This window comes from Nestor notabilis, unplaced genomic scaffold (assembly GCF_000696875.1).
Source record: "Nestor notabilis isolate BGI_N333 unplaced genomic scaffold, ASM69687v1 scaffold16443, whole genome shotgun sequence".
NCBI lineage: Eukaryota > Metazoa > Chordata > Aves > Psittaciformes > Psittacidae > Nestor > Nestor notabilis.
In genome coordinates, this window is record NW_009922532.1 from 10,134 (window position 1) to 30,086 (window position 19,953).

Here is a 19,953-nt window from a genome sequence, read left to right on the forward strand (position 1 = left end):
GTATTGTGAAAATAGTCATTCACATCATGGAGAGAAATATTGCACTTTCCTACAAAAAATACCTTTCCCAGTTCTCTTCCCTATTCCTTTCTGAGATGTTTTTGGGTCAGATATTGCTATTTAAAAGCAAAATCTCTCTCCCTCACCCATGGCTCAAGCAAATGAGCTGTTTGCAGGGAATCTGCTGGAAATTGCAGTGGAGGAAGAAATCTTCCTATAAAACTACCAAACAACTGCAGTCCCAGAATAGCAATGAGCTCCAGGAAGCTCTTTCTTAGTTACCAGAATTGCTGCCTTCACTAGTTTATGGCAAGAATGTGTATGCCATGTGCTGTCTTGCACCCAAGAGATGCTGTCTGTGTAGTTAAGAAGAGCCCTCCCTTGGCCAGCGACAGGGATGCTAAACTTCACCTGCAAATAATAAAGTAAGGCAGATGTCTTTAAAATAGCTATATTCCATTCATTAACTGTCTGTCATAAGGAATGATCTGCAGAATCCTAACAGCAGCTTATCACGGCTCTGTGGTTTCTGATGGGAAAACAAATATATCATGTAAAAGAATAAAGTGCATTTCTCTGGTTATGATTCCACTTCAGGCTTTTGTGTCGCAGATTGTCTGGCAGACTCTCACAATTCTTTCCTCCTGCAGCTTCTGGAAATGATCTGCTCTTTTCTGCACTAAAGAAAAATATGCCCACAGCAGAGATGGGTTTTAGTTGCAGTGTTCTTTTGTTTTTTTCCATTTTGCCATTAACTGGTTTTTAGCTCTCAATCTCATTCATGTGCATAAACATAATTTCTGTTAGGACTTGTACACTGCTTCAAGTAATTGTTGATATGCCTGAAAGCTGTGTCCTTTTAATGTATTCCTATTGTTGTTAAGTGTTTAATAAGCACACTAGACCTGAGTCACCCCACAAGCTGCATTGAGCAAATGACAGTGCACACAGTAGTGCAAATCTGGCTGCACAGGGGAAGCTGAAGGAGTGCACACAGTAGGTCCCAGAGAGGTGGGTCCCATACAAAGGTGCATACACAGCTGAAGCTAATACTTCCTAAATTGACTTTCTTTGATTTGTTAGAATTCATCTCTTCAGGCTATCACAAAATCAACTATGTGTGGTGGGCTATGGAAGAAAAATATCCAAGACAACTGCTTTTCACTTTGAATCTGATTAGCTAGCTAATGAAAAGGAACAACAGGCATTTGGATATGAACTAGCTGGCTGGTCCATGCTCAGAGAGTGCTTTTCCCCCTCCCCCAGTCCTCCTCCTTGGTAGCTAAAGCAGTGGCAGCTCCTTCTCTTGAGACTGCTCCTTGAGTGCCGGGCTGTGGGGCTCCTTCCTCTTGCCTGGCCACTGTGCCACCTAGGAGACACACCGAGTCCCCACCTGTGCAAGGGTTGGATGCTGGCCTGTGAATTGCTGGAAATTTGACTATGATTCAAATAGATACCACTAAAAAAAAACGGATTTTTTTTTCCTTCCCCCTCCCCCTTTCCCTTTTTTTCCCCCTAGTCAGTGTGACTGCAAAGCACATTTCCTTGAGACCTAGGGAAGAGCACATTGAGCCTGATACCTGATGAAGTGGTTGGTCTCTGCCTGGCATCCTTTATTTGATGAAAGATGTCACACATGGAAGGTAGCACTGCTAGCTGTTTTCCTTGCAACGCCTCAAATACCTCAGAAAGAACGGCTTCAAAAATGAGCAATTTCCTGCTTCTCCATCACTTCCAACCCCCCCACAGAACATGTTTATTTTTTCAGTTACTTTCTTCAGTGGTTTCAGTTACTTCCTGTGTATGCAGCATTGGGTCTGTGCTTGTGATTCATTACATTGCTTATGGGTGTTTAGAGTCTGGAAGCCTGGAAAACACGATTTGTAAATACATCCTCCATGTGAGATGAGGAGAAAGAGATGACTCTAGTACTTTGCTGCCTGCTGTACTGATCAAGTCTGAAGGTAGGAAATAAAAATAATCAGTCCAAAGAAATTTGTTCTTTATTGAAAGAGCTTAAAATGGAGGTTTAAAATTAAGAGGGATGTTACATTGTATATACAAGTACGTTTAACAGTAAGGTTACCAACTGCTTGGTTTTGAATCACAGATGCAAACCCAATTCCCCTGTACTTTTGAGAGACAGTGAGAACCGAAGGGACTGAGAATTGCCCAGGCTCTTCCTCTCAGCCCTTCTACCTGTTCTAAACTATCAGTTAGTGTTTCTTTCTGCTCCAAGCCTGTAAGCAGAACTGCAGCTAAGTGCTGAAAGAAACTAAATGGAACAATCTCACATGAGACTTACTGGGAAATATAGTCAATCTTTAATCTAGTTTTCTATAACTTTGATTTCGCTGACTTCACAACTTATCTGTATGCTTTTTTCCTGCCTATTTCCTAGATTTCATGACTTCAAGAACTAAGGAAAACAATGCTGCCGTGGAAAAATCTATAATGACATGGCAGGGTCAGTCAACAGTATTGAACATTTTAGATCCAATACACAAATCTCTTCACTTTATCACCAGGTCAGATAACTTGTCACTGTTCTCAGAGCAGCCATATGATGAGAACAAAATGAGCTTCTGCTAACAGTGGAAGGGTGGGGAATCTGGTGATCTAGCGGGTCTGAAACAGAGAGTGCTGTCTAGTGCAAGCCCAAGGCTGTACTCCTCTCTGTTTGTCCTCTCCCTCCCTTAAGTGACCATTCTGTCTATCTCACCCCAGCACCCTCTCCTTCTCTTCTTTGAGAAACCAGTTTCTCTCAAAATGGTTAGAACCATCTAGCTGAGAATAGTCTCCCTGAAACCAAAAGGAGATCTGAACCTTGCTTGAGTACCTCTACTCAACTGCAACCACAGCCACACAGATCCAGATATTTGATCAGCTGCAGCACCTCACAAGGACTGTGAAAAATGATGGCAAGCAGATTGCTGTTTGGTTAATTGAACAGTTTCAGCGATGTGGAAAAAGCAGTGCATTCCCCTCCTCCATCAGCTCGGCTCTCTGACTCTGCAGAGTATTTTTTTTTCCCTGCAATACTTCCACTAAAACTCAGCCTGAGGCAGAGAATCTGGCATAGAAAATTTTGGTCTAAATAGTTAGGCAGAGATATAAACAACCAAAATAGGATCTTTCAATGGCAAGTGTCCGGTGACTAACAATAGGTGCTATTACCAGCTCTGTCTACTGCCGCATATATCCAGCCTTCCTGTGCACACTGTGCTCACTGGCGCAAGCCTGGAGGAAAGGAAGACATGAACAAGGGGGCTCAAGTGTTTCTCTGAGAGTTGCCTAGAGCTGTTCAGATGTTTTCCATTTTATCAATATCTGTTGCAGGATGTAGCATAATGAATGCATGAGCATTATTAAACAATTGGCCAGGTGACATTTTTTGATTTTATATTACTCTCTAGTAAAGGTGTAACACTCACAGATTAGTAAGTAAGTATTCTGCTGGGCCTCAGACCATGAGTAATTATATGCTGTTTTAAGGATAGCCAAAGGAGCAATGTAAAATGCTTGAATGAAAAAGGGAGAAAGTAGAGAAAAACAGACAATTCTCTAGAAGATGTAAAAGATCTCACAATCTGCACTAGCTTGTACTTAGAAGATACAGATGCAGCATGATGCACTTAAAATTTCAGCTGCATCAGTACCTAATAGGAAAGAAATAATAAAATGATACCTGTTTGCTGACATGAGACTGATGTAGAACTAACATTTTGCCCCCCACCAGCCATTTGAATCCTTGCCAGGTTAGACTACATAGACTAAGAGTACTGCCACTAGCAGTAATAGCAGATGACTAAGCAATGCATTGCTCCAAAGTGAGTGCTTTTTCCCTTCCCTGTTTGACAGTGATGGAGAGAGATGGAAGCCAGTTCCATCACAAAATCCACATGCAATTAGAAGCAATAACAATAACAACAATAAAGAATGCAGCTAGGCTTGTTTTCTACTGCCTCCTCCACGGACTTATCTCTATTCATCCAATGGGTTGCATGTTCACAAGAACATCCTGTAACATGATTGGGACTTTCTAGAGAAGATCTGGGGGTCCAGCATCCTCTGCCAGTGTTGTAAGGCTGGTGGTCCCAAAAACAGCTCTCAGAGAGGCCAGGTAGCAACAGAAGCCTCAGGAACTTTCCAGTTGCATGTGACAGCTAGACCGACGCTGGAATCCTAACAGTAGAAGAGCAAGGCTTTTCTTACTGATGGGGACTGGGAGATGCTCTTTTGCAGCTGTATCTCTTCACCTTTTCTGGTATGCCTGGCCTCTTTCCAATATTTAGTTGGAAATCAAATGTTATTGTTTCAGAACTGCTGGTTGGAGGAAGGTTGGCATTTGCCTTCCTGTTCTTGCTATGTGTCATACCTATGAGCTGCTTAAAGTGATTTTCTAAGCTACACCAATCCAGACTCCTTGAAACTAGCCCTTGAGGGATGATGTAATTTAAATGATGGATTCCTGTATCTCCTTCTAGAGGCACCTTAGCTGTTCCTCACACATTTTACAACCAGCAGTAACAATAAAAAGAAGACCTTGAAAACTATTCTAATTTTTGCTATTGCTATGGAAACTAATTTGTCTTCTGCCTGCCCCCTCCCCATCAGTACATGCTATTATACTTTATTATGAAACTCTGGTAAGGTTTATCTTCTTATAATGAAGAGCTTTTGTGTAACTTATGTAACCTTCCTTGAATTATTGCAGAAGTGGTAAGTCTAGACGATGAAATAATGCTTTACAGTACAATTTTAACTTGAGATAACAGCCTCTGTGATCACAATGACAAGGGCTTCTCTGCCTGCCTGAGAGAAATTTTGGTGAGTTATTTGAAAGCACCAGAAAAACAGCTACAAGTGATGTTTCCAGGCAGACACTGAAGGTACAAGAAAGAATCTGAAACACATCTCGCTACATCCAGTAAAGACAATATTACAGGTATGTCCTTCGATGCAGACATTCCTCTGGAGATCCCATTACATGCTGTTAATCTCACTTCTGTGATCTACTGTGTGGACTTCTTTCATGTTGTGCTCTGGGATCTCTTAATTTGTTTCTTCAGACTGGGTGCCTCTGCTGCTTTCAATATTCATACCTAGACCAGCTGTGGAAGCAAAAGACATTTCTCCTTAGAGCATTAAATAGTCATTATGTCCTGTCACATACTCCATGAACAGCCAGATATTTCAGAAAAGCTGAAAATTAATTAATCCTTGCCTTTTCCATGCTATAAGCATTGGGTTTGTTGAAGTCCTACAGAGAACATAATTTTGACAAATACTTGCCATGTGAGGTGGCTTCAACTGTCTAGTACCGTCCCATAAGCTGGTCAAGCTCATGTTTATTGGGTGTTGGTGGAAAGATGTTGGTAGTGGGTGAGCTGCAAAGTGGCCTCTGAGGAGAGACTGGGGGCTGTCCCATTCTGGACACAGCTGGTTCCAGCCAGCAGCCCTTCTGCAGAACACAGCTGAGGCAACCAGCAAAGCTGATGGTGCCTTGCTGAAAACATATTTATGAATACTTTTTTCTGTCAGGGCAGAAAAATACAAACCGAATGATGGGGCCTCCTTTTACCCTGTACAATAATCAGAAGAAGAGACAGATGCAACAACCTCTGTTAACCCCAGTCCCTCGCAGATAACCATAGGAGCATGCCTTGAGGACCTTCATTGGGTTCCCAAGCTCAGCTACTGGCTGGATGCTCAGCTGAATCCTGTTCATTCATCTACCTGGGAGGAGTTTCCAAGTCTCATGCTCAGCACTTTCTGGGAGTCTGAGAGTTGAGGGACCAGCCAGAGAGGTCATTCCAGCCCCACCTCCCCCTGACTCCATTAGGTTCTCCCAGGTCTTGTGTCATATAACTTTCACTCTAAATGGCAAAGAGTAAGAGAAGGTTCAGGATCAGACTGACAAATAGCTCTTGCAGCTGCTGTCAATCCAGCTCTCTCTCTGGGCTCATAACTAGAAACTACTGTTGCAGGCTGCCTGCTAAGAAAAAACTATTTCCCACCTCTGGCTATAGATTCATCTAATCTCTCTGCTGCTAGAGCCAGTCCTTCTGAGTCTGCTCCCTTCTCTGCTGGACCAACATTTGTATCTCTGACTTCACACCACCTGCATTATCAGTTTATCAATTTTCCGGCACCTTTGAGCATATAGTAGAAAGCGGGGTCAAACCAGAGACAGCAGCTTTATACTACATATCTGGAGGTCTTTTGCAAAGCTGTATAGATGAGAAAAAACTCCACCCAGCACATCACTGCTTCCTGGACTTCATGCAGACACTGCCACAGAACCCATCCATTCACTGTCAACTGGTGCAGGTGCAAGCTAACGGCTGGGTTTTTTTTTGCTTAAACAGTGAATATGCTTGCTGGAGTGGTGGTTATGATTGTATCAGCTATTGCTGAAGTCTTTTTTCACAGACACTGTGACCTCTTGGGTTCCATACAGGAGCAGGCAGCAAGGAGGTTGCATTCTTTTTTTCTGCCATGGAAAGCTTGAATCTCCAAAAGGTAGTCTTCCAAAAGGCTCAGCCTGCTCACAGAAGAGATGCTTTGCTGATCTGTATCTATCACCCTCGCTTCTGTTGATCATGGGAATAAACCATCTTGGAAACTCTCTACCTGCTGTCCTACTTGGGAGTGGAGTATGTATGGGATTTTAGATACTAGAAAGAAGCCATGAGTTATGTGTTTCTCTCATCTGTGGTAATATGGGTGCTGAAACCATAATTCTGGCTTGATGGCATCACAGGAAGAGAAAATGATAGGTTAGATCTGCCTATATCCAGACAATCACAGGAATAAACATCTAAGATAGTTTATTTTTGGGGTGAAATTGCCAAATGCTGTCCAGTTCTGAGATAGGGTGGGAAAAAAGGGGATATAATGCTATGGAGGTGTAAGCATGGCCAGGGGATCACTGGGGAGGGCTTAATCCAGGCCATTATTCATCACCAGCAGGCTGAAACTTTAGAGGAGAAATGTAATGGAAATTAAACATACAGTAAGGGTTTTAAAGATTTGCCTATTTGATGTAAATTTCTGTTTAAATTTCTCTCTTTGTTTAATGGGGACAAGACTAGGCCATTAAAACCACTGAATAATTTCTAATAATACTTGGTGGCTAATTTTTACATATTAAAAATCTGTGGTGGTATTGAAGAAGATGACTTTGAACATGGTTAACCATTTTGCTTTGTCAAAATATTGTAATTTCACTGTCTTTGATTTAAATGTAGTTCCTTAAATCTCACACATAAGTGAGTCATGAATTTAAATAGCACAGATTAAAGTGTAACAAAAAATATTCATCATTTTCACAGGAGATACTGATTTTCTCTGTCCTTTCTATTGTAGCTGTATGTAATCCAACGTGGCTGTTACTGTCAATAGGGTATGTTCACACAAGAAGGAAGAGTTTCTAGTAAAAATACTGTGTTTCTTGTTGAATGCCCATGTACATGCAGAGCATGAATTGTTTTAAAAATATCTGTGATTGCAGCTTCCGTGTTTTCTGTTCTCATTTCTAGGAGGGACACACTTTAAATTCTTTGCCTGGTACACATAGCCTGTCCATTTCTGAAAGATGCATTGAAGTAAAGTATAATGCATTAAAGTAAAACATCATAGGTATGTGTTAGGTAGCAGCACTGAAACAAAAAAAGTTTTGGTTTGGTTTGGTTTGGGTTTTTTTGGTTTTTTTTTTTTTTTTTTTTTTTTGTGTGTGGTTTGGTTTGCTTTTTTTTGAGTGGGAAAATGTTAAAGTTGCAAACTCTAACTCTAAGCCTAAATACATGAAATGACATACTTCTCTGGATAAACATAGTTCCTAAAAATGCTCCCCTTCCATGTCTGAACTTAAGGTACTCCTTGTACAGAACTTCCATTGATTTTAGATATATCTAGATCTCTGCTACCTGGATAGCTGTGTGCTCCATGGTTTGTTCAGTAATGGCAATAGTTTGCAATGTATGTAAATATATGTATGTTCCTGGTATATATATGTAAATGCATACATACATACATACAAATATATATATATATATGTTCTAGAATCCTGCCTTGTGAAGATTTCAAGAATACTCTGCCAGCATACTGGCTACAGGGAAGAGAGATTGGAGAGTGTTGCAGGGATGTTTCCCAGCAGTCTCATCATTGCATTTTCTCTTACATGGTGCAGCATGTCTCCTCCCAAGAGCTAGTTTCCAGGCCATGCATGTGCCCTGGGGATGCTGCGGTGCAGTAGGTAAGGTTACAGTTACACCAGGCTATTAAATAGACCTTAGAACACAGAAAGAAGTTACTTGCATATTAATTCTTATATTTCATTTTTTTTTAATGCTGTAATGTTGCAGAAATTCAGTCTCCATCTTCTTTCCTCAGGTCTGCTTTTACATTTGTTGGCATAGTGCTTGTAGATACAAGATTTAATGTTGAGCTCTGGCCCATTGCTTCTACGTTTCATATGGTGAATCTTAAGCTTTGTTCCTCTAAATGAAGACGGATTAACTCACTTGATTTTCTGGGACTTATTGTCATCCTGCGTGCAAATTATCATCATGGTTTTTCCACTGACCTGCTGCCATCTTAAGATTTTTGTACCACAAAATATTTTTCTCATGCAACTTCCATGCATATGTGTGCAAGGTTTTGGGGATTTAGGTTAATTCTCTTAATCTGCTTTAACTTCAGTGTTGGGTTTTATATTTTTATCTTTACTTCTTTTCTTTTTTTTCCTTCATCTGGACCTTTTTCTCCTTAATTTACCTTATTTCACTCTTAATTTTTGTAGTCTTATTTGACCTTCTTCCCTTTCCTGGACCCGTTTCACCCTTGACCAGTCTTTTCTATTGGACAGTTCCTCTCCTGTTGGCCTAAGATACTATCTGCTAACACTGGGATCTAAGAAAGTAAAGAATGATTATCATAAAATGGCAAAGTTAAAGCTAGCTGGAAAAAGCCAGCGGTGAGAAAAGAGGAAATAAGGGTCTGAGTATGTGTCAAAACAGAGAAGATTTACTGCCTCTGAAACAACCAAAACAATGTGTAACAGGAGATGAAATCATCTGGAAAATGGCTATAATTCTCACTCTAATGCAATCTCCTACTAGGTAAAGATATCAAGATGAGCAACTAAAAACCATATGAGAGAAATCTGTTGCATTTTTCACTTCAGGACTTGGTCTCAGAACACATTCTTGTAGAATATCCAAATGTTTGTTTGTTTGTTTGTTTTTTATTTTTAAATTATAATTTCCCTTTCCTGCTGCTCTTTTATGTCTTGTATATCCCATGCAATAGGTACATTTTTACAGTTTTCTCCCACCACTTTTGTAGACAGTGAAGAAGGGCAAGTGATAATATAAAAATCAACCTTGAGATCCAATAGAAGGTGAAATTAGATGACCCTGTGCTAAGCTGCAAGGAGCCAGCCAGGAAGCCACTGAAGCAAGGTAGTTAGAAAAGTGCTTTATGAAGAAGGCAATACTGAAAGTAGGGCTAGAGAGATACATAACGCTAATTCGTCCTGAAGCAAGGTTGATGTTTTATGGTGGTGACATTTTATTTTTTTAATAAAAGGAGGGGGAGAGCTGTAGCTTTCAGTGAGATGGGTAATTCAGTGAAGAAAAAGTAGCTGACTTGTAATACTGAGAGATGCCCTATGGAATGAATGTTAAGGTCAAAACTGGAACTGGAAAGAGATTTAGCGGAGTGGGTCATTTAGTTAGAATATCAGCTTAACATTTGTTTAACTGAGAACAGAACTGATGAAGTGGTGAAAGGAAAAGACAACAAGAGCAGATCTGAGTTTAAGTCTGTATTTAACAGCTCTCTATCCCATTGTACATTTAGTAAGTTATTCTCTTATTCTTCAGACAACATTAAGGTACAAATCACTGTCCAAAATAATAAAGAAGCAGTCATTCTCAGACCACCTACCCTGGTACATGAAATTACCTACTGTGGCGTTTAAGCTTGAAGAAGGAATGAGCATTCTCAATTAGGGCTGATGGACCTTTGGTCCTTGCGTAGTTTTTAGAGGAATGGCACCAAATTGGTGCAATATTCACGTTTTTATTGAGAAATAAGTGATAAAGCTCTTGGTAAGGGAAACAAAGCCAGCCTAAAAGTGCTTAATCTTTCATAGACTATCTGATAGAGAAAAAGATATTTATATGTTAGCTGCAAGAGGATATTGTAATTACAGTGTTGTAAAATGTTCCACTCTATACTTAAGAACTGATATTAACCCTTAGAAAACAAGTTCCTGTAGGTCAATGCCTGAGGAAGAGCAGCAGCAAAGACAGTAAGTCAGATGACTAGGAGATTGTTTACTTGTAAGAAAACCTTGTAGATCCCTTTTTATAGCACTCAGTGGGGTAAGCAGTGGCTACAGAACTGATGGGTTATGTTTTAATTAAATATGGGACTTTGGATCATCCTTGCCTTCTTCCGTTATTATTATAAAAGACTGTCATTAATTTGGTGGTAAGCAGAAGCTTTGTATATCCAGCTTTACGTCAAGAGCTTGAAAGAAAGATCATTGCCACAATTATTTTTGAACTCCATATTCATCTCCAGAACATCCCCCAAATATTAACAGCAGAACAAGATCAAATAATTTTGCTTTTGATCACATAAGTACTCCAGATGGAGAACTGTCTTTTGCTTTGAGCTTCTATGTGGAACATCCACTTTCTCTGTGAACAGCTGCTTTCAAATTTCTTGTAGTTGAACAAGCACACATCACTTACTTCTTCACCTGATTTATAATACTGTTTTCTCCTAATCAGGGGAGACATATGCAGTGATTTCAGTCTCCCAAATCTCACTATAAGAATGAAAGCAGATGAGAGACTCCAGGGACCACAGCTTTGAAATTAAATCAGAGTTCAGATTCTGTTCAAGGTCACCATGCAAGTATTTTTTGTAATTGAGTTTCTGTTTACATACTTTACAAACCTAGAATTATATACAAAGAAATGGTTCCATGTGGACATGACCAAATGACTTTGGTACAAAATTTCAGTTTGTTCCAACCACTGTTATTGTGCTTTCATTTTTATAGTGATAATTCAACAACCTTAGGAAAAACACTGAGCTGGAAGAAATACAGAATGTCTTAATGCTATCATTGCCAGGTGCTCTGGGCTGCTATTGTTTCTTATAGCCTTATCTTGTTTTCAGTAGTAGCCAAATCTATATGTTTTAAATAATTTGAAGGATTTTATTTAGAACTTTACTTTGATTAGAAAAAAAAATAAAATTACTTTTGTCACTTTTCTGGAAACAGGCTAAGATTGGCTGCTGCCCTGTTAGGCAACTTAGGATATTACCTTTCTGTCAAGTGTCAGTTTTGTAATGAAATTTTAGCTGGAGGTATGCAAGAAATGGATTTAAGTTAGACGTACACAGAAATCCTATAACATATATGAGAAACATGCATCTGCATTTTGTTAAAAGTGTCGTAAATAGACATCTGCAATTTGTGTGAACTGATTTAATGGTGATTGTCACAGGTCACTTTTTACTGTCAGGCACAAGTATTCTATATACACCTCATATATTTGGTCTTTCATAATCTTTTTGTTTTGGTTTGGTTTTTCTTTTTTCATAAATGAGAAACAAGGTAATGTAGTAAAAGAATAACTCAGATTGCTTTACACTAACTATATTCCATAGCATTTTGTGGTTTTAGATAACATAATTAATGGGGAGCATTTAGCATATTTCATTCATATCATATAAAACTTCCATGTTTTATAATGCTTTAACTCTTCAGAAAGAGGATCTAAAATCTGCGCTAAATATACGCAAAGATGTGACCATATTTGTACCAGAGTTTCAGGTTTCATGTGCAATTTCACACCTGGGTGTAATTTCATGCTCAGTTAAGGTGATTGATTTTCTGCCTGTCTAGACACCTGTACTAACTTGCACAAAATCTCGGTAAAGAAATGGATGATTTCTACAAGCTGTTGTATAACTATAGTTTAAAACTAGATGTAGTTGGTCATAACAGTAAAGAAATACAGGGAAATACATTCTTAATTCCTAAATATATTTTTTTCTATTTCTTTTGAGTTTTTCTGGGAATTGCAAAAGCAGAGAAGAACATCCCTAGGCCTCCATTAATGTTTATTGCTTGAGCCTGAATATCAAGTTAGAAAGACTTCTTGTCCTCTGGCTTAATACAGCCCTTTATATATTTTTTAAAAAGCAGTTTAAAAAAAACCTAGGATTTTTCTCTTTTATGGAATACTAAATCAATTTCACTTTGCAAGGAAGTAGCTATTCTTTCAGTATAGAAATACTTGGGGGGTACAGTAGTGCTCTAAGAAAAGGAAGAATGAGTTACAAACTTCTGGTGCAGAATACCTGGATTCATTTTATACAGTGTCTTTTGCTCTTATACACTGAACATAATGAAGCCTGTATTCTCAGTCCATCTGAAATACATTAATTTAAAACTTACGTGTTTAAGAACTATTGTATTATTACCCTGTAAATTCAATTGCAAAAGGAACAAAATATTTTCTCTTGTGTGTTAGTACTGGCTTTCTTTCTTCTGATTGCAAAAATCCTGGAACATTCTTCTAATCTCTGGAGGAGTTAAAAGATTAAAGTAAAGCAATCATGCATCATGTGCTTGAGAACTTGCTTAAGCAAAAGTATCATTAATTTATTTATTTTTCCCAGTGTTGTTAATGTATTGGCTGTAGTAGGATTTACAACAAATAGACTACTTCTGCAGTTTTAATTAAATATGATTGGCTTAAAATGTGAAAGTGGTAAACAGGAATTACAGATTGTTGTTTGCCTGAGGATGGGATTTAGCATTTGCAAATTAGAAACACATTTTTAACTTGAAAGTAGCATTTAGATTGACTGTTTCAGTATATGAATTAAACCCGGAAAAGAGTCATTTGTGGACTCACAGAGCTGAACAAATATTGAAGAAAACATAGTGAAAAATTCTGGTAAACATTATAATCCTATGGTATATAAGGGTATTGCTAATAGAACCAGAGGTGGCCTCTGTGCACCAGTTTCCATTCTGCAGTCTGCCAGCCCTGCCAGAGGAGCATCAGCTATCATATTAACATTGTTAGACAGCAAGATTTATATTAGAAATGATTATGTGATTCACAGGCACCTTGGATTTGGACTTTACTTGAAAGGAGCAGGGGTCCATCTTACGGCTAAAACAAGAGGGAGGCTTTGTGCCATGGCTGGCCTGCTGCTCAGCATTATGGCAGATCACATCTTCATCAGTTCCTTCATTAAACACATTTTTGTAGCTGCAGATATGTGGAAGTTTTAATTTGTCTGCTAGACCTTCCTTTGTGCCTCTTGCAGCAATGAGTCGTACTCTTATGGCTCTACTCAGCATACCCTCTGGAAGCCCTGGTGTACTTTGGAACATGCAAGGGATTTTTATTTTCCTTTTACACCATTTATAAAACCCCTGCTGATGAGAGAAAGGGTCTTTACAGACAGTTGGGTAGATTGAAGCTCACCTGACTTTCATCAGTAGGGAACTCTTCCCTCCATGGCCAGGTGACAAGAGCAGGATGTGATTGAAATGCTCTAGGGCACATGCAACCTCTGCAGTACCATCATATTGACATTACTCTGCATTTTCTTAATGGAGACGTTTAAAAAATGCTATGGTGGAATCTCGCAAGGAAAGAATGATACATTTTATCCAGTAAACTGGTGTCAAGAGAACTAAACTAGGATTAATCTTAATTGAAGATGATGGAATTCAGTATTAATGGAATATTGAATGTAGTATTTATTGAATTAGTGAGATGCTTTCCATTGACTGCTGTGGATTTGTCTCAGAGCTTTGTTATCTGATTTTGCTGGATCATTCCACTTGGCCTCAAAACAGGCAAAACTATTTTTACCAATTAAATCAGAGAAAAGAATTAAAACACTGCTTTACTCATTTTCCCTGGACTTAATTTCTGCTTCTTGGGAAATAGGTTGTTCTTCAGTTAAGAAACTGTTATTGAGAAATGCGTGGAATTGACATTTTTATTCATACTACTAAAACATGTCACTAATTCTATTTTTTTTTTTTTTTTTGGTCAAGATGAAGGAAAATAAGAGAGTTCCAGCTTGACCTATGCCCAGGTATTACAAATAACTGACAGCCTCCTTAATGCTGTGTGAGCACACTTGAAAATGAAAAAAACTATGTCCGAGTTTGTGTTGGTGTGTAACTAGAGATAGAAAAGTATCTACTAGTGAAAAAGAAAAAACAAAGGGTACAACGTTTATTGCAATTTCATGCCAGAGAAGTGTGCTGTACGATTTATCATCTCTTCCAGCTGCCATGTAAATCTTTTTCCTTCCACATCAATGGCAACTTCCAGCCTTGATTCTTCAAACACAGATGCAAATGTCATTTGCTTTCTTGCAGTCAGTGGCACTGCCTGTAATGTCCAACATTATGCTTGTGCTTACAGGTCTGAATAAGTAGGCACTTGCATGCTATTGAGGTTTTTATTTTCTGCTCCAGAAAAAAGATAAGTTTCTGACAATACATATATTTCACAGTACTGAAAAAACCCATATGTATGGGGTGTTAAGCATCTTCTATGACAGTGACTACTGCAGTGCTGTGGAAGTAGAAATGGGCAAATTTCCTGTTGGAGGAACATTGTCATAAAATCTGCAACTTCCGTTAACAGGTTTGGTTTATTTTTTTCATTTTGCTTGTGGTCCTGTTTTTTAAATTCTAGTTTCTTGTTAGGCATCTATTCAAATTCCTATAGTTTTAATTATCACTATCATAAAAACCTGAAAACTCATAAAAATAGGAAAATTGTTGAGGAAATACATCTATAGTTGCATTAGCACTTTCATATACTTTTTTTCTTTATGGCCATTTATTTTACATGTTTTTTTCTTCACAAACTTTGCAATTTAAATTCTTTTGAATCATCCTTAACGTTCTCGAAGTGATTTTGTTTTTTTTTTTAAATGACTTCTTACATTTGCTGCTATTGCCTTTTGTAATAATGATTTTTCTCTTAAAAATATATTATATAATCTGACATACTTTCTTCATTTTATTCACATTGGATATAACAATGAAAGCTTGCTTTTATTATCTCATTTCCCAAGCACATTAAGACCTCGATCCTTAATTGAATTCTAAACATCTAAGCTGCTACAAAAGTTGCTGTCTTTCATGGCTTTATATGGAGTCTCAGGATGCTTGGAGAATCTCAGTAAAGCTTTCCTTCCTGGAGTTAGGTATTATTCTCTTTCTGGAAAAAAAAAGCAAAACTGGGGCTATGAAACCACCAGAATTCACAAGTCAAAGACAAGAACTTCAGCAGCATTTTAACTCATAAATTTTAAGCCAGCCTGTCCAAAGGCTGAGCATTTATCAGATATAGTGGCCCAGCCACTGCTTCTCCATGTGTTACCTCCTTACCTGTAACCTTGCCAGAATTCTTTGTGTGCTCTGGCTCCCTCTCTTATACAGGTTGTGAGTACATGGGTATACGGAGAACTTTAACCAGTTGACATAGATAGTGGAGATAGATCTATATTCAGGCTTTGAGTTAATATGAATCCTATATTAATATTTACAGTTTCTTATATGTATATATATACAGTTTCTATATGTAATCACAACCGTATTTTTTACATTGATTTTGCCATTAGTTTTCAAATATGCATACATTTTTCCAGAATTGACTAATAGAACCTGAACAATCTGGGGATGTCTGATCCTGGAATTAAGCATAATGTGCCACCTTAGAAATCCAAAATTTTCAATTATATGCAGCAGGTGTGATAACAGTCCACAGAATGTAAAGCTCTCCAAAATAAGTTTTCTGTGTCTATTATCTTCAGCTCAGGACTTTCTAGAAAAGTTTTCCTCATCAGTTTTCTTAATAGAGAAAGCCAATGACATTATGTCTGTAGCCCATCTTTCTTCTTTTCTTTATTCTTCCTACTGTTGTACCTACTTCTTCACTCCTATTTTTCAAATAATTCTGCAGTAAGAATGAGTCATTGGCCAAGGACAACTACTGCCTAAATATTGCAAGAGGAAGTAAGGAAAACAAAAGCAGAGAAGAAATTTTCCAATTTGTTTCCTAGCAGTGACACAAATCTTTAATAACGTTTTCATTTATTACGCTCTCTTGCTCAGCATTTACACTAACAGAAAAATTATTATAGTCTGTAATGTGCAGGACAAGCACTGATGAATGATTTACTGTGTCTATCAGCTACTTAATTAGAATTAATTATTTATAGACTTCCCCGATGAAAGACCTCATTATTACAATAATCATATAATGTAGGTTGTCAGTGTGTTCTGAAATACCTTGCCTAATGGAGTTAGGGAAATTGCTTGTGATTTTGGTCTAGCAAAAACAAAGATTAGAAAGAAGCCCTGAGGTGTGGTCTGGCAGAATTTTCTCATTCCTCTACATCAAAGCAATCCAGCAGACTGCACAGACCAGCCTCTCCATAGGAGCATGGGGTAAGGACATGACATTGTCCAAGTAGGCAGTGAGAGGTGCAATATGTTCTTGAGGAGGCTGTGGCAGGACCACAGCAAACACGATGGAGGACTGAAGTCTGGGGAGGATGAGAGCAGGTGAGTGGCATTTCTGTCTGCAGGCAGACCTCTGCAGACTACTGAGACGCTGGGCTGAAACTTTTCAAGAAGTGAAAGTGCATCTCTAGAGAATGTCAGCTATTGCTAACTGGTGTTAACTAATTCTAGCAGATCACAGATGTTAATCTGTGAAAGGCAGGTGGAGGAGAGCAAGGGTAGCATGTTCTCCAGAGGAGCTGGAGAGCAAGGGCTCTGTGGACTCAGCACTCAGCATGGGAGTCCACAGGGTGAAAGCCGTGAAAACTACCAGCACTGCACACTTTCCTTGCAGATCCAGGTGAGATGTTGCCTTAATCATCCCTGAACATGTTCCCTTTTTGAGGTGTTCCTTGGAGTTTTCAGTTAACTTTAAAGATCATCCACTTATTTTAGGTTTGAGTTCCTTCAGTTTCAGATGAGAAGAAATGGCAGATACATGGTAGGACAAAGTTAAGCTCACTGGAAAGGAGTACTTTCCCTGCCATGTGCTGCCTTCGTCTTCATCAAGTACATCGTAGCATGGCAGCAGCCCCTGAAGAGAGGTCAGTGATTAGCAGATGAAATGTATGGCAAGAGAAAACCCAGTGTAAACTGTAGTTTCCTATATTTACTTTGTGACCAACAAAAAGCTTTCAGAATTCCTCTTTTGCATTTTTTAGATAGCATTTCCCAATGGTGGTAGCTATGCTATCTGGTGTATCAAAGGAGAAACAAGCAAACAGGATTGTTTGGTAGTCAGTGTTTTATCTAGACCAGAAAAAGAAAGAGAGAATGAAAGCAATGTTGAAATGTGTCATCTTCTTACAAAAGTGACTTTCTGCCATGAAACATAAGGTCTAACTCCTTATTTTATCTTGATGGTCTTCGGGCAACAGTGTCTTTAGTGAGAGATTTCCAATCTGAACTTTTAGATATGAACTTAGATATTCTATATCTATTTTTAAGCTGCTTGGGAAGATATCTGAGCCAGAGCAACCAGCATCTATCCATCTATTCTTGGAAATAAGGCTAAGTTTACCTAACTGATGCCATGGATTAACCACGATCATGGAGGAAGATCTCAAGCTGTCTAAGCAGCAAAAGATCTGAACTGCCTTCTGTATTGTGATTGATGATGGCAGTCAAGTCAAGCTGCTGAAGTATCTCACTTAGGCTTATCAGTAGTGGTAAGATCCATTGAATTATTCAGACTGAGTTTCATCTCTGTCAAACTTCCAGTGTCCAGCACATTCAGTAAATATCTAGTAAAGACAAAGCCCCAGCTGACTGCTCTGGTGGTTGGTAGATTGCAGGGTATTACCTTAGAGCTGTTGAGGTTGTGAAGATAGGAAACATGAAAATGCAAGTCACAGGAATGTGGGGAAAGAGGAAGAAAAGAAGAGGCTTGGGAAAGAAGGGGGAAGAAAAGAAAATGGAGCAATCCTCTTCCCTCCTTCTGCAAAGAACATGAGATACTTTGTGCAGTTAATATTGCTCATCTGACAAAAAGCATTTAAACAATTTTTTAGTTTTCTGTGAAGTTAGTATAAAATATCAGTGCTTAGAATAGCACACCACTATTGATGCTGAAATTGTTTCCAAGTCCCCCTTTTCCTCCTACTCCACACATTACATAGACACAGTTACTGTTATTTTTATGCTTAACTCCCTGGATATCTGACAATGAACAGGGAAGCATGCTCATGTAATAGAATCATAAATAAATACATACGTTACTGAATTCTGCTTCAGTTACACAGATCTACAGCATGAACAGGGGAAGCCTGTTCCTCAGCTCTGGGCTGAAACTGATTTAGCTGAAGGTAATAGTAGCCCTTTAGCTTTTTCAGTATTTGAATCAATTTAACAAATTTCTATTTGTTGCCCTTTTTCAATTGCCTGGGCACTCCCATTGTCTACTCACCTGTCAAAGGTGTCCTGACTGGAAATATCAAGAATTGCTTGCATGAAATTATTGCACTATCATCTGGTTTTCACAGGAGTAGATGTAAAGCTATAGACTTTTGTACACGCCTTTCAATTAATTGTGGTGATCTCGGAATCACAGGATTACAGAATTGTTTGGGTTGGAAGGGACCTTAAAGATCATCTAGTTCTGCCTCCCCTGCCACAGGCAGGGACACCTTCCACTAGAGCAGGTTGCTCAAAGCCCTGTCCAACCTGGTCTTGAACACTTCCAGGGATGGGGCATCCACAACTTGTCTGGGCAACCCATTCAGTGTCTCACCACCCTCACTGTAAAGAATTTTTTCCTAATGTCTTATTTAAATCTCTCCTTTTTCAGTTTAAAGCCATTCCCCCTTGTCCTGTCACTACATGCCCTTGTGAAAAGTCCCTCTCCAGATTTCTTGTAGGCTCCCTTTAGGTATTGGAATGCTGCTGTAAGGTCTTCCTGGAGCCTTTTATTCTCACGGCTGAACAAGCCCAACTCTCTCAGCCTGTCTTCATAGGAGAGGTGCTTCAGCTTCTGATCATTTTTGTGGCCCTCCTCTGGACTCGCTTGAGCAAGTCCATGTCCCTCTTGTGTTGGGGGCCCCAGACCTGAATGCTGTGCTCCAGGTGGGGTCTCACGAGAGCAGAGTAGAGGGGCACAATCAACTCCCTTGACCTGCTGGCCACACTCCTTTTGATGCAGCCCAGCATATGGTTGGTTTCTGGGCTGCAACTGCACATGCTGAGTCATGTTGAGCTTCTCATCAACCAACACACCAAGGTCCTTCTCCTCAGGGCTGCTTTGAACCCAGCCTCTCCCCAGCCTGTATCTGTGTTTGGGATTGCCCTGACCCAGATGCAGGACCTTGCACTTGGCCTTGTTGAAGTTCATGAGGTTTGCACTGGCCCAGCTTTTGAGCCTGTCAAGGTCCCTGTGGATGAAATCCCTTCCTTTCAGCATGTTGACTGCACCACAGAGCTTGGTGTCATCTTGTAAATGACAAGAAGTTGGCTTTACCTGAAGTTCTTGCCATGGTGGTGGTGTGCCTCCTGCTGGCACAGAGCTGGTGGGAGCATGATATTGCTGCCCTCAGAAAATACCCCAAGCTTGTAGTGTCACCCAATTCGTACCGGTAAGGGGAAGGTGTAAATGATGGAGTCGTCACATCCGTGCCCTTATTTATTGAGATGCATACCCTCGTGTGGCAGTCTGCATGTATTGCATCGATACGGAAAGGGAGGCTTAGAAAGCTTCAAAAGACCTTTGCCATTACTGCGGGAAAATTCAGCAAAAGTACATGTTATGACATATATCTAAAGGAAGGGTCAGCTGCCAGAGAGAGGGAAGAAACTGCTCATCATTTTCCTTTATC